The following is a 14,330-nucleotide window of genomic DNA, read 5'->3' as shown; positions in this document are numbered from 1 at the left end:
GAGAAGGTAAGTCTACCATTGGTAGACTCCCGTCATTCTTGTCGCTTCCAACCCTGATGAAGTGGGTGTCCTAGTGAAGCCAGGGGTCCCTCCCTATGAAGATAAATGCACACACCTGTCCCAGGAGCTGGAACAACTGGAGGAGGATTCCAGAGAAGGCAGAATGCTTGCAGGCCCCCCTGACTCACACCAATAGGTGAGGGGAAGGGGGAAGACACCGGTCCCTCCTCATGAAGCTAAAAGCACACACGTGACCCAGGAGCTGGAGCAGCTGGAGGAGGTCCCAGGGAAGGCAGAATGCTTGCCAACAGGTGATGGGGAGAAGGGAGCCAGGTACTCCTTGATGATGCACTAGAGCTGCCAAATGGCTGTGGCTTCCCCTCTGTCCTCAAAATCTCCCGTTTGTCTTTTGTGGTCCAACCTAATGAGAAACATACAGGAGAGGGAATCCTGGGAACATAGTTCAGCTTAGTTAAGTTGACACATTATAAAGCCATGATTTCAAAATAGGTTTTAAAAAGTGTTGGCCCTTTACCTCTAATTGCTTCGGGCTTCATGCCCAAGGCCCACTCTTATATGGCAGAAGAGAACAGTGGACCAAGAAACGTACAACGGCAAATGCTCAGCTCTCACGAGTGGCATGGATATAAGTGCTTGCAACAAGGCCATGCATGATTGCAGTTTGATGCTGCTCTCATTTAATACAATATCTTCTTTATAAAAACAAGATTTTGTTAGATTCATCTGGTCTGGTATGGAGATGATTTTTATTTTCCTCTACTAAATGTAGAATGAAACCATCAAAATTGTTTTGACACATATGAAACTTTTAAAAATTTCTTCAGGAAAAAGCAGCACAAAACTTGTGGTGGGGACACTGCTTTCTAACTAGTAGCTTAAGCTTTAAGATTAGCCTATTGACAAATATTTTTTTTCTCCTGTTCTCAAGCTATTACAGCAAAACTTCCATCCTGGAAAAGGCAAACCACTCCAAATCTTTCTTCTTAAGATCAGTACTAGAGGCTGGGCATGGTGGCTCAAGCCTGTAATCCCAGCACTTTGGGAGGCCGAGGCAGGCGGATCATGAGGTCAGGAGATTGAGACCATCCTGGCTAACACGGTGAAACCCCGTGTCTACTAAAAATACAAAAAAAATTAGCCGGGCGTGGTGGCGGGCGCCTGTAGTCCCAGCTACTCAGGAGGCTGAGGCAGGAGAATGGCATGAACCCCAGAGGCGGAGCTTGCAGTGAGCCGAGATCCTGCCACTGCACTCCAGCCTGGGCAACAGAGCAAGACTCTGTCTCAAAAAAAAAAAAAAAATCAGTACTAGAGCTCTTATGAAATATCACTTTCCCCTGTTCTGCTTTCTTCTCTTGGTACTGCTTGGAGAGCCCTTGCTAGAGGAAAGACTAAAACGATTAAAAAATTTATGTATTTTCTCTCATTAGAGTCAAAATATCCCTTTAGCTGCAGAAACTTGAGCTGAATTAGAAACAGCAGATGAAGAATTTGTAACCAAGCAAAACTCCATAGCAACAAGTAATTAAAGTTTATTATAATTGCAAGACATTTATTAAGGATTTCTTTAATTCCTAAGGAAAATTCAACACGAAAGGACATGTCTCAGGATTTCAAGGCACATAAGTTGGCAAGAAGTAAAAACCATTCATGTTAGATTCGGTCATTCAAAAAGGGGTGCATATTTTAAGCTTGAGAAAAAGCTTTGCTCTGAGAAATCCAGCAAAGTCTACTACCCCAATTAAGCCCAGGTTGAATTCTGCATATAAGCTGGTTGCAACCCTGAGTAGATTCTTCCTCAGTGACAACTTCATTCCTGGTGGTATGATTTCCAGACAGTGCGCAAAAGCTTATTTAACCCACAAACACCCAAATTACAGCTCTAATCAGACTATTTTTACTACATCTAGCTGCATTGTTTTGTGAAAAATGCATTGTGACTTCCAAGTTGCAATGTCAAAAACACATCTTTCCAGAACCCAAGAGCCTGAAAAGCAACTGTAGTAGAAAGGGGAGATGTTGGTCAAAGAGGAAAGAGTACAGAGTGAAGGACACAGCTAGACAGGAGGAATAAGCTTTAGTGACCTGTTGCACAAAATGGGGACTATAATAAATCATAATGCATTGTCTATTTCAAAAAGATAATCGTGTTGTATATTTCTAAGAGTAGATTTTAAATGTTTTCACAGCAAAAAAAAATATATGAGGTGATGGATTGCCTAATTAGCCTGATTTAATCATTCCATACTGTAAACATATATCAAAACATCACACTGTACCTCATAAATATACACAATTATTATTTGCCAATTAAAAACAATTTAAAAAAATTTTACTTTAAGTTCTGAGATACATGTCCAGAACCTGCAGGTTTGTTACATGGGTATACATGTGCCATGGTGGTTTGCTGCACCTATCAACCCATCATCTAGGTTTTAAGCCCCACATGCGTTAGGCATTTGTCCTAATGCTCTCCCTCCCCTTGCCCCCCAACCCCCAACAGGCCTCAGTGTGTGATGTTCTTCTCACTGTGTCCAAGTGTTCTCATTATTCAACTTATGAGTGAGAACACATGCTGTTTGATTTTCTCTTCCTGTGTTAGTTTGCTGAGAATAATGGCTTCCAGCTTCATCCATGTCCCTGCAAAGTACATAAACTCATTCTTTTTTATGGCTGCATAGTATTCCATGGTGTATATGTGCCACATTTTTTTATCCAGTCTATCATTGATGGGCATTTGGGTTTGTTCCAAGTCTTTGCTACTGTAAATAGTGCTGCAATAAGCATATGTGTGCATGTGTCTTTATAGTAGAATAATTTAGAATTTGGGGGGTATATACCCAGTATTCGGATTGCTGGGTCAAATGGTGTTTCTAGTTGTAGATCCTTGAGAAATCGCCACACTGTCTTCCACAATGGTTGAACTAATTTGCACTCCTACCAACAATGTAAAAGCATTCCTATTTCTCCACAGCCTTGCCAGCATCTGTTGTTTCCTGACTTTTTAATAATTGCCATTCTGGCTGGTGTGAGATGGTTATCTCATTGTGGTTTTGATTTGCAAAAAATAAATTTCTTTAAAAAATCTTTCTCTCTCCAAATAAAGTGATATGACACAGATTCCTTGCTACTCAAAGTGTGGTCTATATATCCAGGAGTGACTGATATCATCATCTGGGAGCTCATTAGATGTGTAAACTATCACCAGCTCTAATGAACTAGAATTTACATTTTAATAAGAACCCAGATCATTCATAGGGACATTAAAATTGAGGTGCACTCTTATGGATAATTGATTATAATAAATCAGGCAAAAGGATTGATGATTGCATGTTCCAACAGAAATAGAGGGAAGTTAGAGCTTGGCAAGAAACCTACCAATTCAAGTCAAAGGTAGTGAAGTTAACTTGGTCCAGATTGGGACTTCAGGTGGCCAAATGCCACTCAACAATAACAATAAGCCTAATGTAGAAATAGAACTGGACATTGCAAAAAGAAGGTGGAAGGGTCCCAACGAGGAGGCTTTGACACAGTGAGGACAGGGTTCAGTCTATCATTGTCCAACAGAGCTTTCTAAGGTATGGTAGGGTCTTACTACTGGGCTGGGATTCAAGGAAAAGGCCACATTCTCTTGGGGGAGAAGTCGGGAGGAGGGGGAGAAAGCCAAACAAAGCAAAGCAGAATCCCAGGCCAGGAAACTGAGGCCCAGAGAGACGAATGAGACTACAACATGGGAAATGGGTGGCTCTGAAGATGAGAAGGCATCCAGGACTGAACCACCACAGACCAGCTGCTCAGGCTTAGATGCCTTCTGAACCACTCTGGAACCAAGGTTAGGGCAGAACTTGGAGAAGAAAACCATGGGGATCTAGTGAGGCTCACAGGGATGAAAAGCCACAGGCTCACTATGGACCTCATTTGATATGAAAAGTCAGCCCAGGAACCTCTTTGTTTCACAAATGCACACCAATGTAACAAGATGTCCTTGTAGAAGGATCACTCGAATGCTGGTTGCCGGAAAAATGCCAACCCTAAGAAAGAATGCTCCCTTTCCTTTCTTTTTTCTTCTTATTCTTTTTTCTGACTGTGTGAGAGAATAACTCCTGTCCACCCCCATTTGTTGTGGTTGAGATAATACAGAACTGTACACATCTTTTGGTTTCTAGCTGACAGACAGTGAAGCTTCAACTGTTGGCTCATCCTTTTCTTGTTGTTTTTAAATACATTATTTATTTCTTGAATAGATAATAAGTGTCTGTGGGCCAAAATTCAGAAAATAGCAAATATTAAACAGCGGAAACACCTGCCTCCTTTACCTTCTCCAGTACACAGTTTCCTTGTCTCCTGGTTTTCATCAGCTGCATAATTTTGACATGCTGGTAACCAGATCACTTTGGTCTTAATCCTACATCTTAATGGAGTCAGTCAATGCTCCCTGGTGGTCTTTTTACCATATTTTTTTTTTCCAGTAAAAAATTGCCTGAATGTCATCCTTTAGTAATTTCTTCGAAAGTGACTCATGGGAACCACATTCCCTAAGCGCTTGCAGGTTCAAAGATGCTTTTCTGCTGTCTTATTTATGACGCATGGTATAGACTGCTATAAAATACACGTTTTCTCTTTAGGACTTTGTAGACTTTGTTCTACTGACTTCAAGGGTCGATTGAGGCTATGAAGTGCTTTGAGCCAGGCTCATATTTTCCCGTTAAGAGGTAATTTGATCTCTTGATCTACCTGTCCAAAAGATTCTTTCTTTCTCTCTGACATTCAGTAACTTCACTCAGATGAGGCTCCGTGTCAATGGTTCTCTAAATATTTCCCTCTAAGACATACTGTTATGATCTTTCAAGTTGAAGAGCCAAGTCTTTCTTTATTTTTAGTAATTGTACTTGGATTACATCTTTATTTTTTATTTTTTGGTAGGAAGGTTGAATTTATTTATGTTTTAATGACAGATAAAATTGTACATATTTACTGTGTGTGACATACGGTTGAAGTATGTACACGTTGTGGAGTGACTGACTCTAGCCAATGAATCTATGCATTACCTCACATAGTTTTATCATGTTCATGTTGAGAACACTTGACATCCACTCTCAGCATTTTTAAAGAATATAATATATTGCTAACTATAGTCACCATTTTATATCTAGTGTATAATACAATAGATCTCTTGAACTACTCCTCTAATAAACCAGAATTCTGCATCCTTTGAACAACATCTCCCCAATTTCTACCCCCAACCTTCTTAAAATATGTAATAACGTATTTGGTTATCTTCTTTGGAGGCATCAATTATGGGTGGTTTGAACTTCTTTGTCTGTCTTGCTTATTTCTCACTTTCTCTGCAATCCTCTTATGACTCTTGGCTCATATGAATTTTATTTTTCCCATCTTTCTCCATCTTATCATCCATTACCTTTGACATTTTCAACATCAGCTCTTCCCTTCTGCACTGCTTCCCATCTGGCTTTCCTTCCTACAGTTGTTTTATTTCTCATCCACCCCTTTCAAGACCTCTCTCAATTCATGCTTTATCTCATTCTCATCTGATCGTGTCATCCCTGAGCTCCTATCTTTGGGCTCTGGTTTTCTAAAGAATTCTATTTTTTTTTATTAAGGCAATGTCTTGCTCTGTTGCCCAGGATGGAGTGCAGTGGTGCAGTCATAGCTCACTGCAGCCTCTACCTCCTGGGCTCAAGTGATCCTCCTGCCTCAGCCTCCCAAGTAGCTAGGACTACAGGCACACACTACCATGCCTGCATATTTCTGTATTTTTTGTAAAGATGGGGTTTTGCCATTTTGCCCAGGCTAGTCTTGAACTCCTGAGCTCAAGCAATCTGTTCACCTCAGCCTCCCAAAGTGCTGGAATTACAGGTGTGAGCCACTGTGCCTGGCTTATTTTTTTATAAAACTATTTCTTCACTAAGACTTTAGAAAATTCTCAGCAGTTGGTTTAATCACAACATTCATCTGACCCATGGTAACGTTTTTTCTGTGAGGCTTGCTTATCTGCTATATATGTTTGATGTTTATTTTCTCATTTTTTATATATTGCTGTTGTATAGATTCTGTACTGATTCCTTCTTTATTCAGACTCATTGTTAATGAGTTAAGCTCCTGGACAAACTATAGGGAGAGGCTGCTGGGGCCTATGGACCAGGGCCTTCTACCAGGCTAAAGGACTTTTTCCTGGTGTCCAGTGAAGTTACTCATGACCCAGGTTTATGTGTGAGTTTTTTATTTTGTTTTAGGTTTAGGTTTCCAATTTCCTTAGTCAACAGAGATCAGCAGTTGCAGAGGAGGTCTCCAGTCTTTGAACACACCTGGACATACACCTAGACTGACTTCTACACACGTCATGTGCCTATATGGGCCTCTCTCAGTTGGTTCCAGACTGGCTTTAGGGAAGGTCATGTTGCTTCCCTGCATATTCCTTTCCACATTTCCAAACAGAAGTTTGGGATTTTGCCTTTTATTGATTTAAGAGGGAGGTGTGGATGGAATGAGGATAGGAAGGCTATCTTCAAAACCAGGGGTAAAGCCAGGATTGGTGCATTTTGTCTGTGAATGAGTTAGTTCATTTATTATTCTTTTCCCTGGAACTATGAGAACAGTTATACTTGACTGATTTTTTTTTTCTTTCTACACTGTAATACCTTCCTGCTATTCAGAAGAGTTTGCCAAACCCTGATAGGTAGGAAGATGGGTAGATAGATGGATAGATAGATAGATAGATAGATAGATGGATAGATAGATACATAGATAATAGATAAATGATAGATAGATAGATTCTGAAGTTACTGGTTTATTGGGAAAATTCAGGAAGAGGCAGGAAAGTGAACAGTAGCCTTCTTTCCACCAGAGCTCCAGGAGGAAACCAGCAAGAGAGGAAGCAGTGGCCCAGGCCCTGGCTGAGAGAGGCAGGGGAGACCTTGGAAAGTAGTTACTGCCCATCCTTGTCCCAGGAAGGGCAGTGAGACTCTTGTTTCTTACTTATATTTTGGTAGATTGAAGAATACCTCCCCAGCCCTATACTTTATATGGCCAAGGGCCCCTGCAGGTGGATTAACTTAAAGTGGAGGAACATAACTCTGGACAGCAACAGGGAGAGCTGATGCTGGGGTTGCGTAGACAACAAAATCAAAATAGCGCTATTTATGGAGCACATTTTTAGAAATTCTCCCATGTGACTCTCTCAAAAATGCTATGAGGTAATAAAGGCTCAGAGAAGTCAAATTTTTTGCTCAGAGAAATCCAGCTAAAAAGTAGCTGAACTGTAACTGAAATGTATGCCTGACTCTACTCAAGGTCTCTCCTAGTAACTCAGCCATTTCACATCAGAGGTGGCTGACAGGAAGCAACCACCTGCAATACTCTCTTTAATACAAAGGAGTCTCTGTAGTCCAGTGGTTTGGTGTGCACAGAACTCACCCGACCTGCTTATCTCTCCTGGAGTCTGCAGGATGACAACGACCTGTGCAGGGCATAGGTCACTGTGGGCACTCCTGCCTCCACCTTCCAACCTCTGTGTGACTTCCTGACACTGATATCTCCAAGTCTATGGTCCCATTCTCTCTTCTCACCCCATCCCTTGACAAGTCATGGAAAACTCCAAAGTGCAATAAACTTGGTGCCAAAGAACCTCTTACTCTTTCCCCTACCTACACCAAACCTTTGCAAAACTTCTGATGAAATTTGAGCTTACTCCTTCTCAGAATGGAAGGAATATTAGAAGAAAACAATAAGAATGGAAAGGGGATGGAAAAACCAGCCTTGAATGGGGAGAAGAGGAAGCCAACATTCGCTGAACACCTGCTACATATCACACATGTCATGGTTGGCGTGTGTTCATTCTTAATCCTCCCAACCCACTATGGTAGGTAGAAACATCCCACCCTACAGGTAGGCAACCTGAGGTTCAGTGAAGATAAGTAACACACCTGAAGTCAAAAGACCCTTCAATAGCAAAATCACTTTCAACTCTCAATCTCCCTGGCCCACGCTCTTTGCCCCAGAGCCGGCTAACATGTGGCCCTGTAGGCAAACCAAGCAGAAGGTCCTCTCCTCAAAAACATCTCACAGAGAGCCATATCTCTGATGAGGTGTTAACCAGGAGACAGATTGCTAACAACCCCCTGTGTTGGCCATGCCCACCATGCCTGCTCCCTGGAGGATAAAAGGGAAGAGACTTTGGACAAGACTGTGTGTGTGTGTGTGTGTGTGTGTGTCTGCCTTTCTCTCTTCTTCTGTCTCCCTCTTTCCTTCTGTCTCTTTCTGTCTCTGTCCCTTTCTCTTTCTGTCTGCCTGTCCCTCTGTCTCTGTCTCTCCATCTCGTCATTCTCCCCCCACCCACAGACCAAAAAGGTTTTCGCCTCCACTTTACCATGGGCAGAAGCATTCACGGGGTCTCACTATACATCTATGGAGAAGTAGGAAGTCAATTTTGGACTTTGAATCACACTGTAGTTTCTAATCCATCAGTCACAAAGCAGTTTTTATTCCTACTTGATACTTATGTTTCTAAGTGACACAATTTAGCACTCTGAGGACAAGGGATTTAATTATTTATCCCTTTAAATCTTAACCACAAAGCTTGTCTTGTTATCTGCCATATCTCTAGTGCCAAGCGTAGTCCCTGGCATATAGTGCAGGCTCAATATATACGTAAAATGGTAGATATATGTCTTAACACACATGTTCTAGGAAAGTAATTGAGTATGTAAATACAATTATTGGGCACACAATTTTATGTTAAAGGTCAGCTGTGCTGCTGTTGTTTTGCTTTCACCTACAGTCCCAACATTTCAGAGGACTGAGGTCTTACCACAGATTTCCCTAAAATATCACAAAAGGAAATGACAAGAAGCCTTCATTTCTTCAATCGTCAATCTATCTTATTTCGACATGGTCAAAAATATTACACTTCCAAAAATATGTCAACTACAGAAGAGATAACCAAACATGTAGTCTTAGTTTAGGCCACAGTTTACCTACATTAAATATACTCGGTTCTTTTGTCCCTACAGATATTTTTTTTTTTTTTTTTTTTTTGAGACAGAGTCTCACTCTGTCACCCAGGCTGGAATGCAGTGGACTGATCTTGCCTCACTGCAACTTCTGCCTCCCAGGTTCAAGCAATTCTCCCTGCCTGAGTCTTCTGAGTAGTTGTGATTACAGGCACTTGCCTCCATGCCCGGCTAATTTTTGTATTTTTAGTGGAGACAGGGTTTCACCATGTTGGCCAGGCTGATCTCAAACTCCTGACCTCAGGTGATCTGCCTACCTCGGCCTCCCAAAGTTCTTGGATTACAGACGTAAGCCTCCATGCCCAGCCGTCCCTAGAGATTTTCACCTATTAGATTAAGATAAGCTATCCTTTCTCTTAGTATCTGAAGATAGATGAGCCTCTATCACTGATTTTAAGAGCCTACCCAATGGCCCCCTCTGTCACCTGCACACTAGCTACAGCTAGGACCAGGCCCCACCACCAGTTTATAATGGACTGTATCCCAATTGAGCCTTTGGATGAGACACCAGCCCTGGCCAACACTTTGACTGTAGCCAATGTGAGACTTTGAAACAGAAGACGGTAAGTTATGCTCAGGTCCCTGACCTATAGAAACTGTGAAATGGGTGTTGTTTTAAGTGACTAAGTTCATAGTGATTTGTTATATAGCAATAGATAGGTAAATACAGCACCATTTGGAAAACCTCCTTTTCTCAAATTTCTTCTATACTGTATTAGTCTCACAGAGCTTCCGTAACAAAGTATCTCCAGCCCTCCATATCTGTGGGTTCTGTATCTATGGATCTGACCAACTATGGATCGAAAATATTTGAAAGAAAAGAATGAATGCCTGCATCTGTGCTGAAGCATGTACAGAGTTTTTTCTTGTCATTATTCCCTGGGCAATACAGTAGAACAACTCTTTACAGAGCATTTTCATTGTATTAGGTACTATTACAAGTAACCTGGAGATGATTTAAAGTATATGAGAAGATGTACCTAGGTCATATGCAAATATTACATTACTTTATATAAAAGACTTGAACATGTGTGGATGTTGGTATCCATGTGGGGACCTGGAACTAATCCTCCAGGGATACTGAGGGATGACTGTGCCACAAACTGGGTGGCTTAAAACAACAGAGATGTACTGCTTCACAGTTTTGGAAGCTAGAAATCTGAAATAAATGCGTTGGCAGGGCCGTGCTTCCTCTGAAACCTGTAGAGGAGAATACTTCCCTTTTCTGTGGTTGCTTCAATCCTTGACATTTACTGGCTTATAGCTGCATTAACTCTAATCTTGGCCCCTGTTGTCACATGGGTTTTCCCTGTGCAGCTCTGTCTTCACAGACCATCTTTCCATAAAGACACAAGTCATATTGGATTAGGGGCCCGCCTTAGTCCAGAATGACCTCATCTCAGTTTAACCAGTCACATCTGCAATGACCCTATTTCCAAACAAAACGACATTCTGAAGTACTAAAGGTTAGAACCTTAGATATATCTTTTTTTAGTGAGGCGGTGGGAGGCAGTGAAAAATTCAATCCGTAGCCTATACCAAGGATGCTTTTTACTAGCATGCTACCGTAGCCTGAGTTAAACACGCTTAATCTGTTTTGACTACAATGTTTTCACAGGGAGTAAAGGTTTGTGTTTTTCCTGATCCATGTGAGACTGATTAAATAAAAAATGAAAAGTGAGAAGTGGCAGGGACATCCATCACTTAAAATATTTAGCCCACACTCTCAAAACCCAATGGTGCACAACTGCAGAGTGAACGCTTCACCGGATGACCTTTCTAATATTGCCGGTCGACATGGTTATTGCTTAGTGAAGGAAGGTGACAGAGCATGAAAAAGATGGCATTTTGTTTTTCTCTCTAATGTGGGTAATAGAAGAGCTGGGAAGTTTGTGGAGGTGGACAAGGACCAGTAGTTGAAGAAGAAATAAAATGTTGTATATAGTTTGCAGACGAGTGTTTTACTAATGGTAACGAGACTTTACATTTAGATAATGCTCTACAATTTACACTGGTATTTCCTCCCTAGCAATGTGCCTTTTACATAGTGGTTACCCAAAACGTGTTGGAGAACTGATCACCACAACGAGGTTGGGATGCAGAGCAGCTCAGATGAAAAATGTGCTGGGCAGATGTTATTTTCATATTCCGATGTGTGAGCAGAGCTTGGAGACATTAAGTTACTCTGTTCAAAGTCATTTCCAGATGTTAAAGCAGGTCGTCTGATGTGCCGTCTAGTAACCTTTGTTTTCAATATATTGCCCAGAACAACAACAACAACAAAAGGTGTGTTAACGAGGGAAGGAGTCTGGGGAAGAATAATGTAAGCCACAAAGAGGAAAGAGATAAAAGAGAGTGGATTCACCCACTCTGAAAGATGTCCCAGCCTGTGGGAGAAGGGGATGTCCACAGGCTTCCCTGGTCCTCTCCTTTTCCCCGAGGAGGCACAGGCTAGAGCAGGCATGTGAGGAAGCTGTCCTCAGGAGGCCAAGGCCCTTTCTGAGCATTCCAACAGCAATGGGCAGGAACATTCCAATCAAAAAGCAAGAACTAACTGGAGAACTCGACTCTCAATTAGTATGCATGCCCATATCAAAACGCTAAAATGTTATTGGCCAGGCACAGGCAGGCACCTTGGTGCTTCTGCAAGCCTCAAGAAAGGTGTCAGGTTGGGCGAGGGGGCTCCAGCCTGTAATCCCAGTGCTTTGGGAGGCAAAGGAGGGAGGATCACTTGAGGCCAGGAGTTTGAGACCAGCCTGGGCAACATAGCAAGACCCTATCTCTACAAAAAATTTTTAAAATTAGGTGGGCATGGTAGCAGGCACCTGTAATTCCATCTATTCTGGAGGCTGAGGTGGGAGGATTGTTTGAACCCAGGAGTTCCAGGCTGCAGTGAACTATAATCGCGCCACAGCACCCTGGCACCTTGTCTCAAAAAAAATAAAAAATAAAAAAAAAGAAAAGAAAAACCTCAATAAGTTGGGTTGTGAAGATATGATGTCCCAAACAAATGCTGCCTCACTGACCTTATCCACTTTCTCTGAACATTAAAGATCTCTCTGAGAAGCCTGTTTATCCACCAAAGCGCAGGGTGTTTAGAAAGTTGTGTGGAAGACCTGCTCCAGCTTGTAAGGGCTGTGGACTGTGAGATGGAAAGAACTGTAGACTGTTGTCAGGAGACTGGGTCCTGGTTTCTGATCTTGGTCTAAACAACCAGTGATCCTGGACAAATCCTTTGGCCTTGGCCTGTTGGACTCTGGTTTCTTGCATAAAATGAAATGTATCAAACATGATAGTGTATCACACTTATTACACTTTTGCAATAACGGGCAGCCCAAAATGACTTAAACAGTAAAGAATGCATTGGCTCTGGACGTGCAGGATGGGTCTGAGGCTTAATTGAACCCTGTGGCTCTGGCTCCATGTCTCTGATTCTCTCAGCTCTGCCCTCTGCCAGGCGGCAACTTCATCTTCAGCTTTGTAGAGGAAGGAGAGACCATAAGGCAGGAAAATGTACCCAGCAGGCTCCAGCAAAGTCGCTCTTGCTCAACCCTGGCCTGCATGGACTCATAGGCCCATTTCTGAACCAGTCACTGGAAGGAGCTGCTGTTCCCACCACTGGCTGAGACCACATTGGCCCAAACTGTGAAAGAGACAGAAAGGATGTTGGAACAGAATTTGTGCATCTACTGTAGAAGGTCTCTAAAGTTTCATCTAACTCTAAAGAGTCAACAAGTTTTGTAAAACAATTAAAAAAATTAAAACTTAGAAAAATCAAGGAAACCAAACTAGAGGCATGCTATTAAAGAAACCTAATTCCAAATAATTTAGTTAAATTGTCCCTGGGCCTTCTGGTGATACTGTGTGCAACTTAAGGACGAATGTCTTTTAGCTTTTCATATACTTCAAAAGGGATGTTATACCATCCTCTCCCTGGCAATTTTTCTAAGACAGCCTCTCTTCATGCTCTGTGGTGGTGTTCTCTCTTCCTAAAGAAGAGACACTGGGAAAAAGATGCTAGAAAGAGGAAGGCAAAGAGTTACTGTGCATCTGCTTTGTGTGCACATGTGTGTGCACGTGTGCATGTGTTCATATGCACGTGTGTGTGCAAGTGTGTATGAACGGGTGTGTGTGTGCATGTGTGTATGAATGGGTGTGTGTGTTCATGTGTGTACGAATGGGTGCATGTGTGCTTGTGTTTCTTTTTTATAATCAAGGAGTGTTATTTAATAGTTATTGGCCAAAGTAATTATGTTTTTCTTATTTGATTATACTAATCAACTTCTTTCTAGACTAAATTTTTAATATCATTTTAAAAGTCTGTGTAATTTTGACCCTGAGTTAAAATTACACAGATTTTTTTTTTTATAAGCTTATGAGAGGCCATAGGGCGCCTATAAACTTGCAATTAGTATTTGTGCCTCAGCACAATAGCTAGTTGGGTAATAATTTCGTGATTTATTATATTGTTTCTAATTATAACCTTGAGTATCAAGATATTTGTTTATATAACAATCAAATGTTTTAGTCAACTGAAAAAAAAACAAGCCCAGCTCCTGGTATAATTGCATCTGTTTAATATAATTATGACCTTTATGATGGTTATTTTAGCAAGGGCTTAACTTATGAACACCGTCTTTGAGCAGAGCACATGGAATGACTTGTCCACATGATGTGGTTCAGACATATTTGCCTCAATACTTGGAAATGGATGTGCAAGTGGCCTTCATGTGGGCCATTTAAACGTTAGCAGGAAGATCAAATCCTGGAAGTCTTAGAGTTTACTTAGCCCACCATCCTTGTTGCCCAGAATACGTCACGAAGTTTAAGTGACTCACAAACACTCCCAAGGAAAAAATAATTAAAAGTTAGCAAAATACAAGTGGAATCCCAGATCCTTTAACTCTAGATGAACACAGTTTTCAGTAGCTCTTCTAGGCCGACTTCTTCAAAACAAAGATGGTCAAAGACTTCTTGAGCTAACTTTACTGCCACAGCTGGTGGATTTATTTTATTAGGCATTAAAAAATGGGGAGGGAGCTGACCCAAACCACTTTTGTTGGTGGTACTTAAGAATAGTTTGCTGTATTTCAGTATTTGCTTTTAGAGCTGAGACCAATAAAAGAAAAGCCACAAAGAAGCACATTTTTAAATACACATCTGACACCAAATTTAAGGGATGTGAGCTAATTGTGACTAAAATATATTAAATGGGTAACCCAGACAGCCTAAGTACTGGGTTGTGCCTGGTTTTCAGATGGTCGTTTTTCATGCTCACAAGGA

This window comes from Symphalangus syndactylus, chromosome 8 (genome assembly GCF_028878055.3).
Source record: "Symphalangus syndactylus isolate Jambi chromosome 8, NHGRI_mSymSyn1-v2.1_pri, whole genome shotgun sequence".
In the NCBI taxonomy this organism is placed as follows: Eukaryota; Metazoa; Chordata; class Mammalia; order Primates; family Hylobatidae; genus Symphalangus; species Symphalangus syndactylus.
The sequence above is the reverse complement of the archived record's forward strand: the minus strand, read 5'-3'. Positions refer to the sequence as shown.